Raw genomic sequence first — 16,282 nt, 5'->3', positions numbered from 1 at the left:
CGCACTGCGGGCCAACTCGCTTGGTCACCTTGAGCAGATTGAAAGTTATGCCCCTAGCCATCAGGTCAGGTTTGGAAGCCTAGACTACACGGCTGACATCCGCGGGGACTTGATCTTTGACGGATTCGAGCCACATGATATAGCTCTGCCGCCGAACAGCACCTTGGAGGCCACACACGCATCGGTTCCGACCATTGATTCGGAGCCCATTGCGCCAATTGAGGATCAGCGGTTGGACGCTACCTCAGGGGCTGCGATCTCAGAGGCGATTGAGCCGAACTCCAGCCCCGCACTCTGCATAGCCCGTGACTCCGAGGAGCCGGATTCCTCTCCGAACTCCGAGCACCCCGCGCCCCCGCCGATCGAATCCGATTGGGCACCGATAATGGAGTTCACCGCCGCGGACATCTTTCAGCACTCGCCCTTCGGCGACATCCTGAATTCTCTAAAGTATCTCTCTTTATCAGGAGAGCCCTGGCCGGACTACGGCCAGCAAGGTTGGGATACGGACGATGAAGAAATTCAAAACCCACCCACCACCCACTTCGTAGCCACTTTCGACGACTTAACCGACATGCTTGACTTCGACTCTGAGGACATCGATGGCATGGACGACGATGCAGGAGACGAACAAGAACCAGCACCTGTAGGGTGTTGGAAGGCCACCTCGTCATATGACATATATATGGTGGACACTCCAAAGGATGGAGATGGCGATGGAACAGCGGTGGACGATACCTCTAAGAAACAGCCCAAGCGCCAGCGTCAGCGGCGCCGCTCTAAATCCCGCCAAAGCAAAAACGGTGATTCCGGCACGGCAGATAATACTACTCCGGATAGCGCCGAAGAACACCCCCTCCAGCAAAGTTTGGCACAGGAGGACAGAGAAGCCAGCCCTCACGAGAGGGCGGCGGACAAAGAGGTTGAGGACGATAATTATACGCCTCCCTCCGAAGACGAGGCAAGCCTCGACGACGACGAGTTTGTCGTGCTAGAAGATCTGGCCGAACAAGAGCGTTTTAAACGCAGGCTCATGGCCACGGCAAGCAGCCTCAAGAAAAAGCGGCAACAGCTTAGAGCTGATTAGGATTTGCTGGCTGACAGATGGACTGAAGTCCTTGCGGCCGAAGAGTATGAACTCGAACGCCCCTCCAAGAGTTACCCAAAGCGCAGGCTGCTACCCCGACTAGAGGAGGAAGCACCTACATCACCAGCGCATGACATGGCCGACCGGCCACCTCGTGGCCGCGACAGAGAGGCCTATTGGCCCTCCACTCAAGCCATGCCCCGGCACCGCGTCAAGCATACTAAGGCACGGGAAAATGCGCCCGACCTGCGCGATATCCTAGAGGACAAGGCAAGGCAAACAAGATCGATCTACGGATCGCACAGGCGCCCCACGGCACGTGATGGTGATCGTCACTCCGGACGCAATGAATCCGGCCAGGCTGAACTCAACAGACAAAGCTCCTTCGAGCTGCGTCGTGATATAGCCCAATACAGAGGCGCCGCACACCCACTATGCTTCACAGATGAAGTAATGGATCATAAAAATCCCTGAGGGCTTCAAACCCGTAAACATCGAATCGTACGATGGCACAACAAATCCTGCGGTATGGATCGAGGATTATCTCTTTCATATCCACATGGCCCGCGGCGATGATCTACACGCCATCAAATACCTCCCACTCAAACTTAAGGGACCGGCCCGGCATTGGCTTAACAGCTTGCCAGCAAACTCAATCGGTTCTTGGGAGGACCTGGAAGCCGCATTCCTTGACAACTTCCAGGGCACTTATGTGCGATCACCAGACGCCGATGACCTAAGCCACGTAATTCAGCAGCCAGAAGAATCGGCCAGGCAATTCTGGACACGGTTCCTAACAAAGAAAAACCAGATAGTCGACTGTCCAGACGCAGAGGCCTTAGCGGCCTTCAAGCATAATATCCATGACGAGTGGCTGGCCCGGCACCTGGGACAGGAAAAGCCGAAATCTATGGCAGCCCTCACGACACTCATGACCCGCTTTTACGCCGGAGAAGACAGCTGGCTAGCTCGCAGTAACAACTTAACCAAGAACACTGGTATTTCGAATACCAAGGACAAAAGTGACAGGTCGCGTCAGAACAAACAAAAGCGCCGCGTTAATAGCGACAGCAACGAGGATTCGGCAGTTAATGCCGGATTCCGAGGCTACAAATCCGGTCAACGGAAACAGCCATTCAAAAGAAAAACTCAGGGCCCGTCCAGTTTGGACCGAATACTCGACCGCTTGTATCAGATACATGGCACCCCCAAAAAGCCAGCCAATCACACCAGCAGGGATTGTTGGGTGTTCAAGTAGGCTGGCAAGTTAAGAGCCGAAAACAAAGACAAGGGGCTGCATAGCGACGACGAGGAGGAGCCCAGGTCGCCGAACAACAGTGGACAGAAGGGATTTCCCCCGCAAGTGCGGACGGTGAACATGATATACGCAACCCACATCCCCAAGAGGGAGCGGAAGCGTGCGTTACGGGACGTATATGCGATGGAGCCGGTCACCCCAAAGTTCAACCCATGGTCCTCCTGCCCGTTCACCTTTGATCGAAGGGACCACCACACTAGCATCCGTCATGGCGGCTTCGCCGCATTGGTTCTAGACCCAATCATTGACGGATTTCATCTCAAAAGAGTCCTCATGGACGGCGGCAGCAGCCTGAACCTGCTTTACCAGGATACAGTGCGAAACATGGGCATAGATCCCTCGAGGATCAAGCCCACCAAAACGACCTTTAAAGGCGTCATACCAGGTGTAGAAGCCAACTATACAGGCTCAGTTACACTGGAAGTGGTCTTCGGATCTCCGGATAACTTCTGAAGCGAGGAGTTAATCTTCGACATAGTCCCGTTCCGTAGTGGCTATCACGCACTGCTCGGGCGAACCGCATTGGCAAAATTCAACGCGGTACCGCACTATGCATACCTCAAGCTCAAGATGCCAGGCCCTAGAGGAGTAATCTCGGTCAATGGGAACACTGAACGCTCCCTCCGAACGGAGGAGCACACGGCAGCGCTCGCAGTAGAAGTACAAAGCAGCCTCTCTAGGCAGTTCTCCAGTTCGGCCTTCAAAAAGCCGGACACTATCAAGCGCGCCCGGAGTACCCTACAACAAGACCGCCTAGCACGTTCTGAGCTAGCGTAGCAATGCGGCCCCAACCCTAGCCCTCGCGATATAGCGAAACCAGCGCTTCACGTACATAACTACGCTCTTGAAATTCCATGGGCACAGGGGAAGGGGAACTATCACGGCACGCCCGAAATACGGCTTAAACCGCACCAGGGGCTGCCGGATTCCTTCTTTTTTTTTCTTACTCTCAGGACTCCATACTTCGGATGACCCGTTCGGCAATTCAACTGCCGCACAAACGATGCAAGATCCAGGGAAGCAGACAAGCCACGCCGCATTATGGAACTCCCAGGTGGTCTCTATTGTGAGCAGTATACCTGTTTTTTAATACAATTCCGCGGCCTACCCCTGGCCAGGACATGTTAAATAGTCCAATTTATTTTGCCTATCGCACTATTTGTATCGTTCCACTTTCATAGCAGCCTTTCTATAAACAATGCATAGCTTTTTGTCTATTTTTTGCATTACCCTCTTTTTATATATATGTTTATTAATAACATGCTGCATCCGTACACTATGGTATGGCAAAATACGCCAGGGGCTTCAGTACCCATCAATATGGCGTAAGAAGTCCGTCCACTTTCACAAGTGCGGCACCCCGAACTTATAGCACTATATGCATCGGCTCCGAATCATGATTTGGGTCAATAGTTGGGTTTGCCCGGCTCCTATGTTTTGGTGCCTTATGTTCCGCTATATCAGCTAAGGGAGCACTAGGAGAACCACTGCGATTGTGCCCCAGTTGAGCTGGGCTGAGCACCTAAGTGGAGAAAGCTAAAACTGACTATCATGATGAGGCGAGAGACCGGTCGCTGTTCGAGAGGTTTTTCAAGTCCTTAAAGGCTTATGCCGCTTCGAGCGAGGAACCGGCTTTGTCCGGCCAAGGCATGGATAGCGCCCCGAACTCGGTCTTCCGAATACTAGGGGCTTCGCCGAAATTTAAAATTATAGAGTTCTATGGCTAAGTGAGAGTGTTCAAGCATTATAGTCCGATTGCCTTGTTCGTTGTGCTGACCGCCTCCCTCGATGGACCCAATCATGGGAAAAAGAGCGCTCAGGTTTATCCCGAACACCCCAGCACTAGTGGCATGGGGGCAGAAGCCGACGACTCGCCATCTGTCAATTTTTTGATAAACGGCCGCACAGAAAGTAATATTTTAAATTCAAGCATTGCTTAGCGCATATGAACAAGTTTTCAGCGCACAGGATAACACGAGCGAGTTCATTCAAAAATTACATCCTTGGTACATTCATCTGCCACAAGGCGGGCACCAGCAAGAATATCCTTGTAATAGTTCTCGGGCTTGCGAGGCTTCTTCCCCGGCGGCGGCCCGTCCTTCACAAGCTTCTCACCGTCCAGCTTTCCCCAGTGCACCTTTGCACGGGCAAGGGCCCTACGGGCACCTTCGATGCAGACGGAGCGCTTGATGACCTCGAGCCTTGGACAAGCCTCCACCAGCCGCCGCACCAGTCCGAAGTAGCTCCCAGGCAGGGCCTCTCTAGGCCACAGCCGAACTATGAAGCCCTTCAGGGCCTGTTCGGAACTATGAAGCCCTTCAGGGCCTGTTCGGCCGCCTTGTGGAGCTCGACCAGCTGCTTTAGCTGGTCGCTCAAGGGCACAGGGTGTCCGGCCTCAGCGTACTGAGACGAGAACACCTTCTCCGTCGAGCTGCCTTCCTCGGCTCGGTAGAATGCGGCGGCATCGGATACGCTGCGGGGAAGATCTGCGAATGCCCCTGGAGAGCTTCGGATTTGGGTAAGTAACAAGTAGTTTACTTTTAAATGTCTGCTTTGCATATAGAATGCCTTACCCGCCGCTATCTTTTTCACCGCATCCAATTCCTGGAGGGCCTTCTGGGCTTCGGCCTTGGCAGATTTGGCAGTTTTAAGGGCCGCAGCAAGCTCGGACGCTCGCGTCTTCGAGTCGAGCTCCAAACTCTCATGTTTTTGCATGAGAACCTGAAGCTCTTGCCGCACCTCGCCGACCTGTGCCTCAAATTTCTCCCGCTCGGCGCGCTCCGTGGCCGCTTTCTTCTCGGCCTCGGACAGCGCCTGCTTGAGGGTCGCCACCTAAGTTGTGGCCCCTACAATAAGCTGTATACTCCTATCATTTTTTGCAATTGCGCCTTCCTATAGGAATTTTTTCGATAAGGTATCTCTTACCTTCTTTCTCCTCGAGCTGCCGTTTGGCAAGGCCGAGCTCTTGCTCGGTCCGCTCGAGGCCCTGCTTCAGGGCACCCACCTCCGCAGTCAGTGCGACGGTGGCCAGCAGTGAAGCCTACATACGTATATTGACTCCTTTTTAGTTAGACTCCTGCGATATTTAATAGATCCTCTATTCGGCTTTTCTTTCCAAATGCCAAACAGAGCATCAGGGGCTACTGTCTATACGGTAATATTTTTACATATTTTTACTTACCTCGAAGCCTGTTAGAAGGCTAGCACAAGCTTCATTCAGTCCGCTTTTTGCGGACCGAACCTTTTGGACCATCGTACTCATGATGGCACGGTGCTCCTCGTCGATGGAGGTGCCCATAAGCTCCTCCAGCAGATTGTCCGGCGCTTTCGGTTGGACGGAGGACGCCAGCTCAGTAGGCTTGCTCCTCTTGGCAGGAGTTTGCCTACCGCGATCCGGAACCGTTGATGATCCCGGCGCAGTGTCCGGCTTAAAGCCGGACTTGGAGCCCAGGGGGGTCTTGTCCCCTTCACTCCTGGAGTCCGGGAGGTCGCCTCGCGGCTCCTCCTGGACCACCTCCTCTCGCCTCGGAGCTTGTCGCGACGCCACTTCGGCGTCATCCGCAGCACAGGGGGAAGCAGCGGGCGGAACTGAATTCACGTCCGATGAATCCAGGGAGCCGCTCGACGACTCGTCGAGCCCGTCCTTGGGCGGACTGCATGATTATATCCGACGTTAGGGAAAGCTGTGCAACAAAAGGAATATCACGAGTTACTCTGGTATTCGAACACTTACGATCTCGCCGGACGCTTGGCCCTGTCCGGCCACTCCTCTTCGTCCTCGTCGGCGTCGGGGACATAGTCCGGTGGAGGGGTTTTCCTCTTCTTGGACCCCTTGGCTTCCCCTACTGGGGCGGCCTTCCTCTTCTCTCCTCCCCTCGCTGGAGGGGGAGAGGTTTCTTCTTCCTCCTCCTCGTTTTCACGGGAGGAGTGCGTCTCGGACTCATCGGACGACGAGTCCGACACCACCATATGCCGGGAACTCTTTCGACTCCCCGTGGCCTTCTTCTTCTTGGCCTTCTTCTCTGGCACCACATAAGGTGCCGAAACCAGGAGCTTCTCTAGGAGAGAAGGGGCTGGGTCTTCGGGCAAGGGAGCCGGACAGTTAATCTGTCTGGACTTCTCCTGCCAAACCTGTCAAAGGTGAGGGAGTTTAGATCCCGCATAGAGTCAAACTATGAAAAAACTTAACATCCTGTAAAGGATGGAAATATCTTACCTCGCCAGCAGGACGCTGCGAGCTGAATCCGCGGTCTTCAGAGGCGGATGTGGGAGCCTCGGCGCCTTTGGTTAGCCCCCTCCAGACATCTTCGTACATCATGTCGAAGAGCCTGCTGAGAGTGCGGTGCTGCGCCGGGTTGAACTCCCACAAATTGAAGTCCCGTTCTTGACACGGAAGGATCCGGCGGACGAGCATGACCTGGATTACGTTGACAAGCTTGAGCTGCTTGTTCACCAGGGACTAGATGCATTTTTGCAGTCCGGTCAACTCTTGTTCGTCGCCCCACGACAAGCTCGTCTCCTTCCAGGACGTGAGCCGCGTAGGGGGTCCGGATCGGAATTCAGGGGCTACGATCCACTTCGGATCGCGTGGCTCGGTGATGTAAAACCACCCTGACTGCCACCCCTTCATGGTCTCCACAAAGGAGCCCTCGAGCCATAGGACATTGGCAATTTTGCCCGCCATGGCACCTCCGCACTCCGCCTGGTTGCCGCGCACCACCTTTGGCTTGACGTTGAAGGTCTTGAGCTAGAGGCCGAAATGGGGGCGAATGCAGAGGAAAGCCTCGCACACGACGATAAACACCGAGATATTGAGGATGAAGTTCGGGGCCAGATCGTGGAAATCTAGGCCATAGTAGAACATGAGCCCGCGGACAAATGGGTGGAGAGGAAAACCCAGTCCGCGGAGGAAGTGGGGAAGAAATACTACCCTCTCATGGGGCCTTGGGGTGGGGAGAAGCTGCCCCTCCTCAGGAAGCTGGTGCGCGATGTCTTTGGACAAGTATCCGGCCTTCCTTAACCTTTTGACATGGCCCTGCGTGACGGAGGAGACCATCCACTTGCCTCCCGCTCCGGACATTGTTGGAGAGGGTTGAGGTTGGAAGTGCGGGCTTGGGCGCTGGAGCTCGGGTGCGCAGAAGATGGATAGGCAAAGGAGGAAGAAGGCGTAGGTAAAAAGGTGGATCCTTATCCCCTTATATGGTGGATGCGACTATGCGTCCCCACCAGCCTAGTAAAACTCGCTTGCCGCCCAAGCGCCGTGATAAGTGGCGCGGTTGGGTTACCCACGTTCGTATTAACGAGAATCCCGTAAACAAAGGGGGGCACGATCTCTGCTTTGACAAGACGTGCCAAGGAAACCGCCTCGCGAAACACGCTGAGGTGGAGAAGTGAAAACGATTCGAATAAAGGCTTGGCCGTAGTGTGATGTCATGCTACGGAATACGTCAGCAGATTAGATTTGTGTTAATATTATTCTCTCTATGGCAATACATGGAAGCTTATTTTGCAGAGCCGGACACTACTCTTGGTGTTTACAAACTGTTATGAAGAATTTGGAGGAGGAACCCGCCTTGCAATGCCGAAGACAATCTGCGCGCCGGACTCATCGTCATTGAAGCCTGGTTCAGGGGCTACTGAGGGAGTCCTGGATTAGGGGGTGTTCGGGTAGCCGGACTATACCTTCAGCCGAACTCTAGGACTATGAAGATACAAGATTGAAGACTCCGTCCCGTGTCCGGATGGGACTTTCCTTGGCATGGAAGGCAAGCTTGGCGATGTGGATATTCAAGATCTCCTACCATTGTAACCGACTTTGTGTAACCCTAACCCTCTCCTGTGTCTATATAAACCAGAGGGTTTTAGTCCGTAGGACAACTTCATCATACAACAATCATACCATAGGCTAGCTTCTAGGGTTTAGCCTCCTTGATCTCGTGGTAGATCTACTCTTGTACTACCCATATCATCAATATTAATCAAGCAGGACGTAGGGTTTTACCTCCATCAAGAGGGCCCAAACCTGGGTAAAACATTGTGTCCCTTGTCTCCTGTTACCATCCAGCCTAGACGCACAGTTCGGGACCCCCTACCCGAGATCCGCCGGTTTTGACACCGACACTCATGAAGACCTAGGGCATTTGAGGAAGCCCATTGTTGGAATATAGAAGCCAAGTTCTATAATGAAAAATTCCCACTAGTATATGAAAGTGACGAAACAATAGACTCTCTATCATAAATATTATGGTGCTACTTTGAAGCACAAGTGTGGAAAAAAAGGATAGTAGCATGTCCCTTTTTATTTCCCTTTTATTTCTTATTTGGGCCTTTTTTTATTTGGCCTTTCCCCTTTTTTATTTGGGACATGCTCTATTAATGATGATTATCACACTTCTATTTTATTACAACTCAATGATTACAACTTGATACTAGAACAAAATATGACTCTATATGAACGCCTCCGGCGGTGTACCGGGAAGGGCAATGAATCAAGAGTGACATGTATGGTAAATTATGCATGGTGGCTTTGCCACAAATACGATGTCAACTACATGAGCAGGCAAGGCGATATGACAATGATGAAGCGTGTAATAAATGAAACGGTGGAACATTGCACGTCAATATATCTGGAAGTTGTCTCCTCTCTCCGAAGTCGTATTTTCTCTACCTTATAAAGTTATCTTTCTTCGTATTTTTTCATATACTCCCGTAGCTTATTATTTCTAGACACTTTAGGCGTAGAAATCTTTTAGCAATAACTCTTTTTCTCCCGTAAAACAGCTTGGCACTGATTTTTCAAATAGCCACAACTTTTTACTCGTTCATCCAAATTAGATAAAACCATCTAGTGAATCTATCAAATAAACTTTTTGCAACTTTTAAATTTCAAAATTTGTTCAGATTCATATTCAAACTTCTTTTGATCATATCTTTTTATCCGTAGCTCCATTTCCGATGAACCTGTCACATCCCTAGTTCTGGTATGACCTAGGCTAGCTAGTCATGTGTGCATCATGTTTAAATTTCATTTAACTTTGAAATGGGGAGTGTGAAACCCTCAGAAATCATTTCTTGAAATAACCCACATAAAAAAATTGCTCCAAAAAGGTCCAAGAAAATGTTCATGTTGCTCTTTGAAAATATTGGACAGAGATAACAATCAAACCAATATTTTTAGGATCTCATAAGTATTTATTTTGGGCATTTGGAATTAATCCAATATTTATTTGCATTGGATATATATGTTATTTATTTTACATATGTCCAAAAATTCTGAATTTTTGGTGAGGGGCTTTGGAATAATCCCTTAGGTCCCTGCAAAATTTGTCAGAATTAAATAAAATGATTTGGTATTTTTATCAAATCAAAAAAATGTGAGAAAAATAGAAAAGAAAACAAAGTAAGGGAAATACTTACCTGCAGCCCCTGTGCAGCCTGGCCTGGCCAGCGGCCCAGCAGGCCGGCCCAGCCCAACTGCCAGGAGCTTCTTCAAGCTCCTCCCAGTAGGAGCTGCTGCGTGGCCGCGCCAGCCGGCCATGGCCACGTCTCCCCGCCACCTCCTGCTTCCCCTCCTCATCGCTCTGGCCTCCCTGGACGTCGCCATGACGCCCCGTTTCCCCCTCACTCTCCCGTGCCCATTCTCTCCTCTCCCTCGCTCTCTCTCATCGCGCCCGAACACTGCCGTCACCGCCGTTCGCCATAGCCACAGCCACCGCCCCGGCCTCGCCCCTCCGACGTGCCCACAAGCTCCGCGCCACCTTCCTCGTCCTCTCCGTCAAGCCAGGCAACTCCGGGCGCCCCGTATCGTCATCACTGCCGTCGTCTTCTTCGTCAGCCACCCGAGATCGCCGGCGACGTTCCGGCTACACCGAGCCTTCCCCGAGCTCGCCGACCCCGCCGTTGGATCCGCTATGAGCCCCGCCGTCGAACCCCCCTCTTCCCTGCCTCTCCGGCGCCCTCTAGCCCCTCTGCCACTCGAGCCGAGCTTCGGCCGCCGCCGCGAGCTTCGCTCCGGCGAGCTCCGAACACCCCACGGTCTTCCGCGTGTCCCAATGGTTGCGCGCGAGCCTGGGCTTCGCGTAGGTGGTCTCCGCTGCCCGAATGGTCGCCGGAGCGACGAATCCAAGGCCCTCCGCCGCGTCTGGCTCGCCGGCGTCAAGCCGCCGGCAGGTTTTGACCCCGCTGACCAGGAGGTTTGACCTCCCGTGGGTCGCTGACATGTGGGGCCCGGCCCTATTAATTTTTAGTTAGGATTAGTTTAACAACTAATTTAACCCTGTTAACTAATTGGGTCACTGACGCGTGGGCCCAACCCCACTAACTAAGCCAGTTTAGGTTTAATTTAATTAGGATTAGCCACAGACACTAACGTGTGGACCCCACACGTCAGGTTTGACCTGGTCAGCCACCTTTGACCTGCTGACGCAATATATCATTTTCTAGTTTAAAAATAAATCAGGAAATTCCAGAAAATGATATAAACTTCAAAAATTCATAGAAATTCAACCGTAGCTCAGATTGAAATAATTTATATATGAAAAATTATCAGAAAAATTCAATCTATCCATCTGTACCATTTTCATGCATGACAAACCATCTATACATGATGTATATATGAAAACACACTTATGGCATATTTAAGAACTTAATTTGGAGTTGTATTTGAACCCTTGGTTCAAATGGACTTCAACCAAATAAATGCTAGATGCATTAACTCAAACAACATCACATACTCATGCCATGTTCATGCATCATAATGTTGCATATGCTTGTGTTTGATTTCCGACACCGTTCCTTCTCGATAGGTCCTGCTCCAGAAAGTGTTCGAGAGTACCTATCAGTGGAGCAGTGCCCCCTCCGTTGATCTACCAGGCAAGCAAACCCCCTCGTTCATTCCAATACAATCCCACTCTCTCGCTCCTGCTCTCTTTTATTGCATTAGAACAACAACGATTCAACTGCTACTTTATGCTGCGGTAGTTGAACCCATTCCTCTGCATGACCTGTCATTGCCACAGTAAATAGTTGAAACCCACTAGCATGTGTAGGAGTTGATTGAGCCATGTTATGCTTCTACCATGCCATGCCTGCTATTGCTTAGAATTGTGTCAGGTCTGATTCATCGGGAATGAATTGGAGTGTTATGACATGTTCTGGTGCTGAGAGTTAAGCGTGTGAACACGATTTGGTAAAGGTAGCGGTGAGAGGCCATGTAGGAGTACATGGTGGGTTGTCTCATTGGGACCGTCCTTAAGAACTGAGTTCTGTGTAAGTTGTCCAATGACTAGCTACTACCACACATTGGGCTTCGGGCGCTCCAAGCTCTCTCGACTTATTAACCAACTTGATCTCTATCCAGGAGTTGCAACTAGTTTCTGGTGTTTGTAGGTAGTGCTATTTTTCTACCGAGTGGCACCCGGCAGGGTGGACTTGGGATAGACTAGGCACCGTGGCCCGGTGTACCGAGTGGCACCCGGATGGTGGGCTCGGGAACCCTGTACACATCGTTTGGGGCCGTGAGCGACACCCCAGCCGGATCTCCTTGTGGATGGAACCCGAATAGGTGATAAACCTGGACTAGAGTCTTGTGTGGTTAGTTAGGTCGTGGCCGACACCCTCGCCAGGCTTCCGCTTGAAGGTTGCCGAGATACATGAAGTGTATATGGTGATAAGTGGTGAGAATGTGTGTGAAGAAGTACACCCCTGCAGGGTTATCATGATCTATTCGAATAGCCGTGTCCTCGGTTATGGACTTCTTGGATGCTTACGTGGTACATAGACAACTTAAAGTGGATACTCTAAAATGCTCAAGACAAGTGTGAGTGCTATGGATGGCCTTCTCGTAGAAGAGACGGGGATGAATCCATAGTAGTGTATTGATGTGGTGATTAGTGGACTCGTGTGCACTGCCTCACCTCAAAGAAGTTTCTCATTGTCGTAGAACAAGATAGCCACTGAGTCAAAGCTGGCTTGCTGCAACTAAACCCCACATTATCTTCTTGATACAAATGCATGTATGATAGGATCTGATGTAAGTCTTGCTGAGTACCTTTGTACTCACGTTTGCTTTATTTATGTTTTGCAGGTGAGACATATGTCTCACTAGTAGTACCGCTTGGACTTCGACGAGTAGCTTGTTACCTCAGCTATGATCTTGTACCTTGGAGGGACCTGTAGATAGTCAGGCTTCTCGGCCTTTTTCTTTTGTAGTTGTCTATACTCAGACATGTAATGCTTCCGTTGCTTGTATGCTCCGAATGATGGGTCATGTGACCCCTGTTTGTATTGATGCTATGTGGCTCTTCTGAGCCTTTATCTATATGAGTTGCGTTATGTTGTGATGCCATGTTATGCGTACGTGTGACGTGTATTGCTATGTGTGGGATCGGACAATCTAGTTGTTTATCCTTGGCAGCCTCTCTTATGGGGAAATGTAGTCTGGTGCTTCCTTGAGCCATAGTAGTCCTGCTAGCCCAGCACTACTGCTCAGAACACTTGACTGTCCGGCATGTGTTCCACTTCATTCCTATGTCTCTCCCTTCGGGGAAATGTCACGCGGTGACTTCCGGAGTCCTGCCTAGCCTGCTACAGCCCGGGTTCCCCGGAGTCCTGTTAGCCCAGTACTACAGCCCGGATTCATATGCTGTTGACCTACATGCTCGATGTGATTCATGTATGCCTGTCCCCATAGGTTAGCACCGCTTTGGGTTCACGACTACCCATGTCGGCCTGGGTTCTCTGTCATATGGATGCTAGCGATACTATCATATACGTGAGCCAAAAGGCGCAAACGGTCCCGGGCCATGGTAAGGCAACACCCGTGGGAATACCGTGCGTGAGGCCGCAAAGTGATATGAGGTGTTACAGGCTAGATCGGTGTGACTTAGAATCGGAGTCCCGACAGAACCCAACTGCATCGGATTCGTATTGAAGTAATCTTTCTGTCCGCACAACTAGTGTCATCTTTCCAACATATAATTTTGATCCTAGCCAGTTACTCTAGTAGTCCACCAAAGAGTTGTTACAAAACACACTAAGCAGATTCAATGCTATGTTGAATTACTTGATCCGTTATTTTCAATCTAGTAATTATTTTTCCTACATATTCATACTGACTTCCTACATCCAGTAGCATAATTAGTTTCAACTTTTTATTTTTTTTTCAAATTTGAACGATTCGAACTTTGAGCTCGAAGCTTCACTTGATCATATCTTGTAAACTATAGCGCCTTTTCAATTTATTCCTTTTTTCAAATTGAATCCCTAGGCGTAATCTAACATCTTGAGCCATCACCACACTTTTTTGCCGAAATTAGGATCTGATCTTGCAAAATAATTTTATTTGGTTCTTTTGGAGTTTTTGCAATGTTTCTTTGCCTTTTTCCACCAGCCAAATATGCATATAGAGATAGACATTCTCATTATTATTCTATGGTGTGAAATTGCCAGTACATTCAATGTACTGACCTACATGGCTGCAACGTCTCATGTTGTAGGAATCATTCGACGAGTAAGTGATACGTTAGGGTTACGATGTGTACACTCAACTTTGTCGTTGGTGTTGTTGGGACTCCACAGCTTTGTTGTTTCTTCTGCTATAGCGATTGAGGTAATTGCATTTACGTTACTTTATTCGTGTGATTTACCTTTGTTATAAATCCTCGAGTACTGAGTGTGTCAGCATACCGATCCAGGGATGACACTTAAGCACAGAGACTTCGATCCATTTGGGTTGGGACGCTACAAGATGGTATCAGAGCACATGTTGACTGTAGGATGTGACCCCTAGAAACTGGCAAGCCCATAGGAAAGGATCTTCTCTAAAACATTATTTTCAAAAGAGATCCCTTAACTCTCATCTTTTCTGAGACTTACCAAATATTTTTCTCACCACAAATAGTAAGACCATACCCCTTTCCCCATTTGACCACACGAAGATTCGACTGATGAGACCACTCCAAGGAGAACAAGATATCGGACAACTAAGACCACCTCGGAATGAAGAGGATTTTACCGTGCATTATAAAAATTGAAACTACATTGGTGGAAGACTCCGAAGGCTCGGAGAATTTGAAGGCTCTGAAGAATTCCCATATTGGTATGACCTAGGAAAGCTACCCTTATGGAACTTGTCAGACTATTGAAGCTGCAAATACCTGAGATCAAGGTGTGTCAGAAAAAGATCGGAACATGGAGCATTAAAACTCAAAAGTTTTCGTCAAGAAAACCCTAAGGCATGAGATATCAACTATGGAATGATAGTTCATGGCGATGACAAGGGCAGAAACACGAATATCCATGATGTTATCGCCCGCTTATGCTATTGTCACCGTGCTGAGTTAAGCACCCATTTCTTCAGAAGGATTGGATGACAAAAGGGGCTAATGGAGCACCTATCAGCAAAAGACGAAGTTTTAACCTTAGCTAGTGTATCACCAGGATCTGAAGCATTACATCAAGAATTTTTGGATGGACCTTCTGGAAGCCTTATTTGACAAGGAGGCATTTCGTGAAGAACTCAGGAACCAGAAGCTGAAGGTAGCCAAGCTGGCGGAGAAAAACCTCGGGATACCGGAGATTCGTCAGGAATTGAATGACAATAGGACCATGGTTCATGGCAAGGATGTTGAAATCCTGAAGTGTGGAACACAACTCCAAAATATTAAAGGACGTCACAAGAGACTTCGCGTCAACAGAAATGACTTGGCAGAAGAACTTGAGAAGACCAGCAAGCACGATCAAAAGAAGACCAAACCCCTGTAATACACTTACATTAGATGCGACGATTGTGAGTTGTCATTTGTTTCATGTTTTTCTGACAGCCACAAAATAAAAGTTGTCTTTTCAAAACTACTGTTTGAATTGTGTGTATCCCTCTCTATCTCTCTTATCTCACCCCAAAACCCTTGGTACCAATAGAGGATGAATGGAGATGAACTCATATTTTCTGGACCGATGACTCAATTAAAGACGGACCAATGGATTCAGAACATGGAAGATCGCATGAAGAATAACACTATAGCTGGGAAGGATATGGCCCGGCATGCTCTTCGGTGCTTTGAAAGAGGTGCTGCTACTTGGTGGAGGATGTACCAAACCATCAATGGATGTCAAAGAGTAACCACTTCGGAAGAATTTAAGTTGACTCTGCAAAGGTCTCGTCTTGTGTCCCCGAAATTGAAGCCTTATGGAAATGATACGAAGAAACCTTTCTTGTGTCCCCGAAATTGAAGCCTTATGGAAATGATACGAAGAAACCTTGTGCATACAAGCTCTGTAGAGAAATAGGACACAACCATAATGAACACAAGGATAAATGCCCGCATTGTGAAGAAAGTCACCCAGCTGAAGAATGCCCAACTAGGCATATTACTTGTTTCTTGTGTGAAGGGACTACCCACTACCCTGCCCAGTGTCACATTTACCCCATGGTACAAAGAACCATCCAGCAGAAGAAAGAAGCAATGAAAGGAACCCTCATGGAAATTTTGGAAGAACCTGTGATGAAGGAAGAGGTGGAGGACACACCCGAAGATGACCCAATTAAAGCATGCACCAAGTCATGCTATTCATGTGGAGAAGAAGGACACATCTCCCAGAATTGTCTGAAGGGGGGTCTAGTACCATTCCCGACAATGGAAGTAGAGTATGACCCATGGGAAATAGAAGCCCTGATTGGCACGGAAAAATCCAGGAAGAGAAATAGATTGGATTCCAGGAACAACCCAATTTCTACAAAGAAGGAACTGAGTCATATCACATGTTCCAGGTGTAAAAATTGAGGACACTACTTCAGCGATTGCCCAAAAGGGAATACAAGGACCCAAGGAGGCTATATAATCACAAGGAAACCTTGAGACTGGCAAAAGTAATGTGTT

This window comes from Triticum urartu, chromosome 4A (assembly GCF_056163025.1).
Source record: "Triticum urartu cultivar PI428250 chromosome 4A, HENAU_Tu73, whole genome shotgun sequence".
In the NCBI taxonomy this organism is placed as follows: Eukaryota; Viridiplantae; Streptophyta; class Magnoliopsida; order Poales; family Poaceae; genus Triticum; species Triticum urartu.
This window is presented reverse-complemented; position numbering follows the sequence as displayed.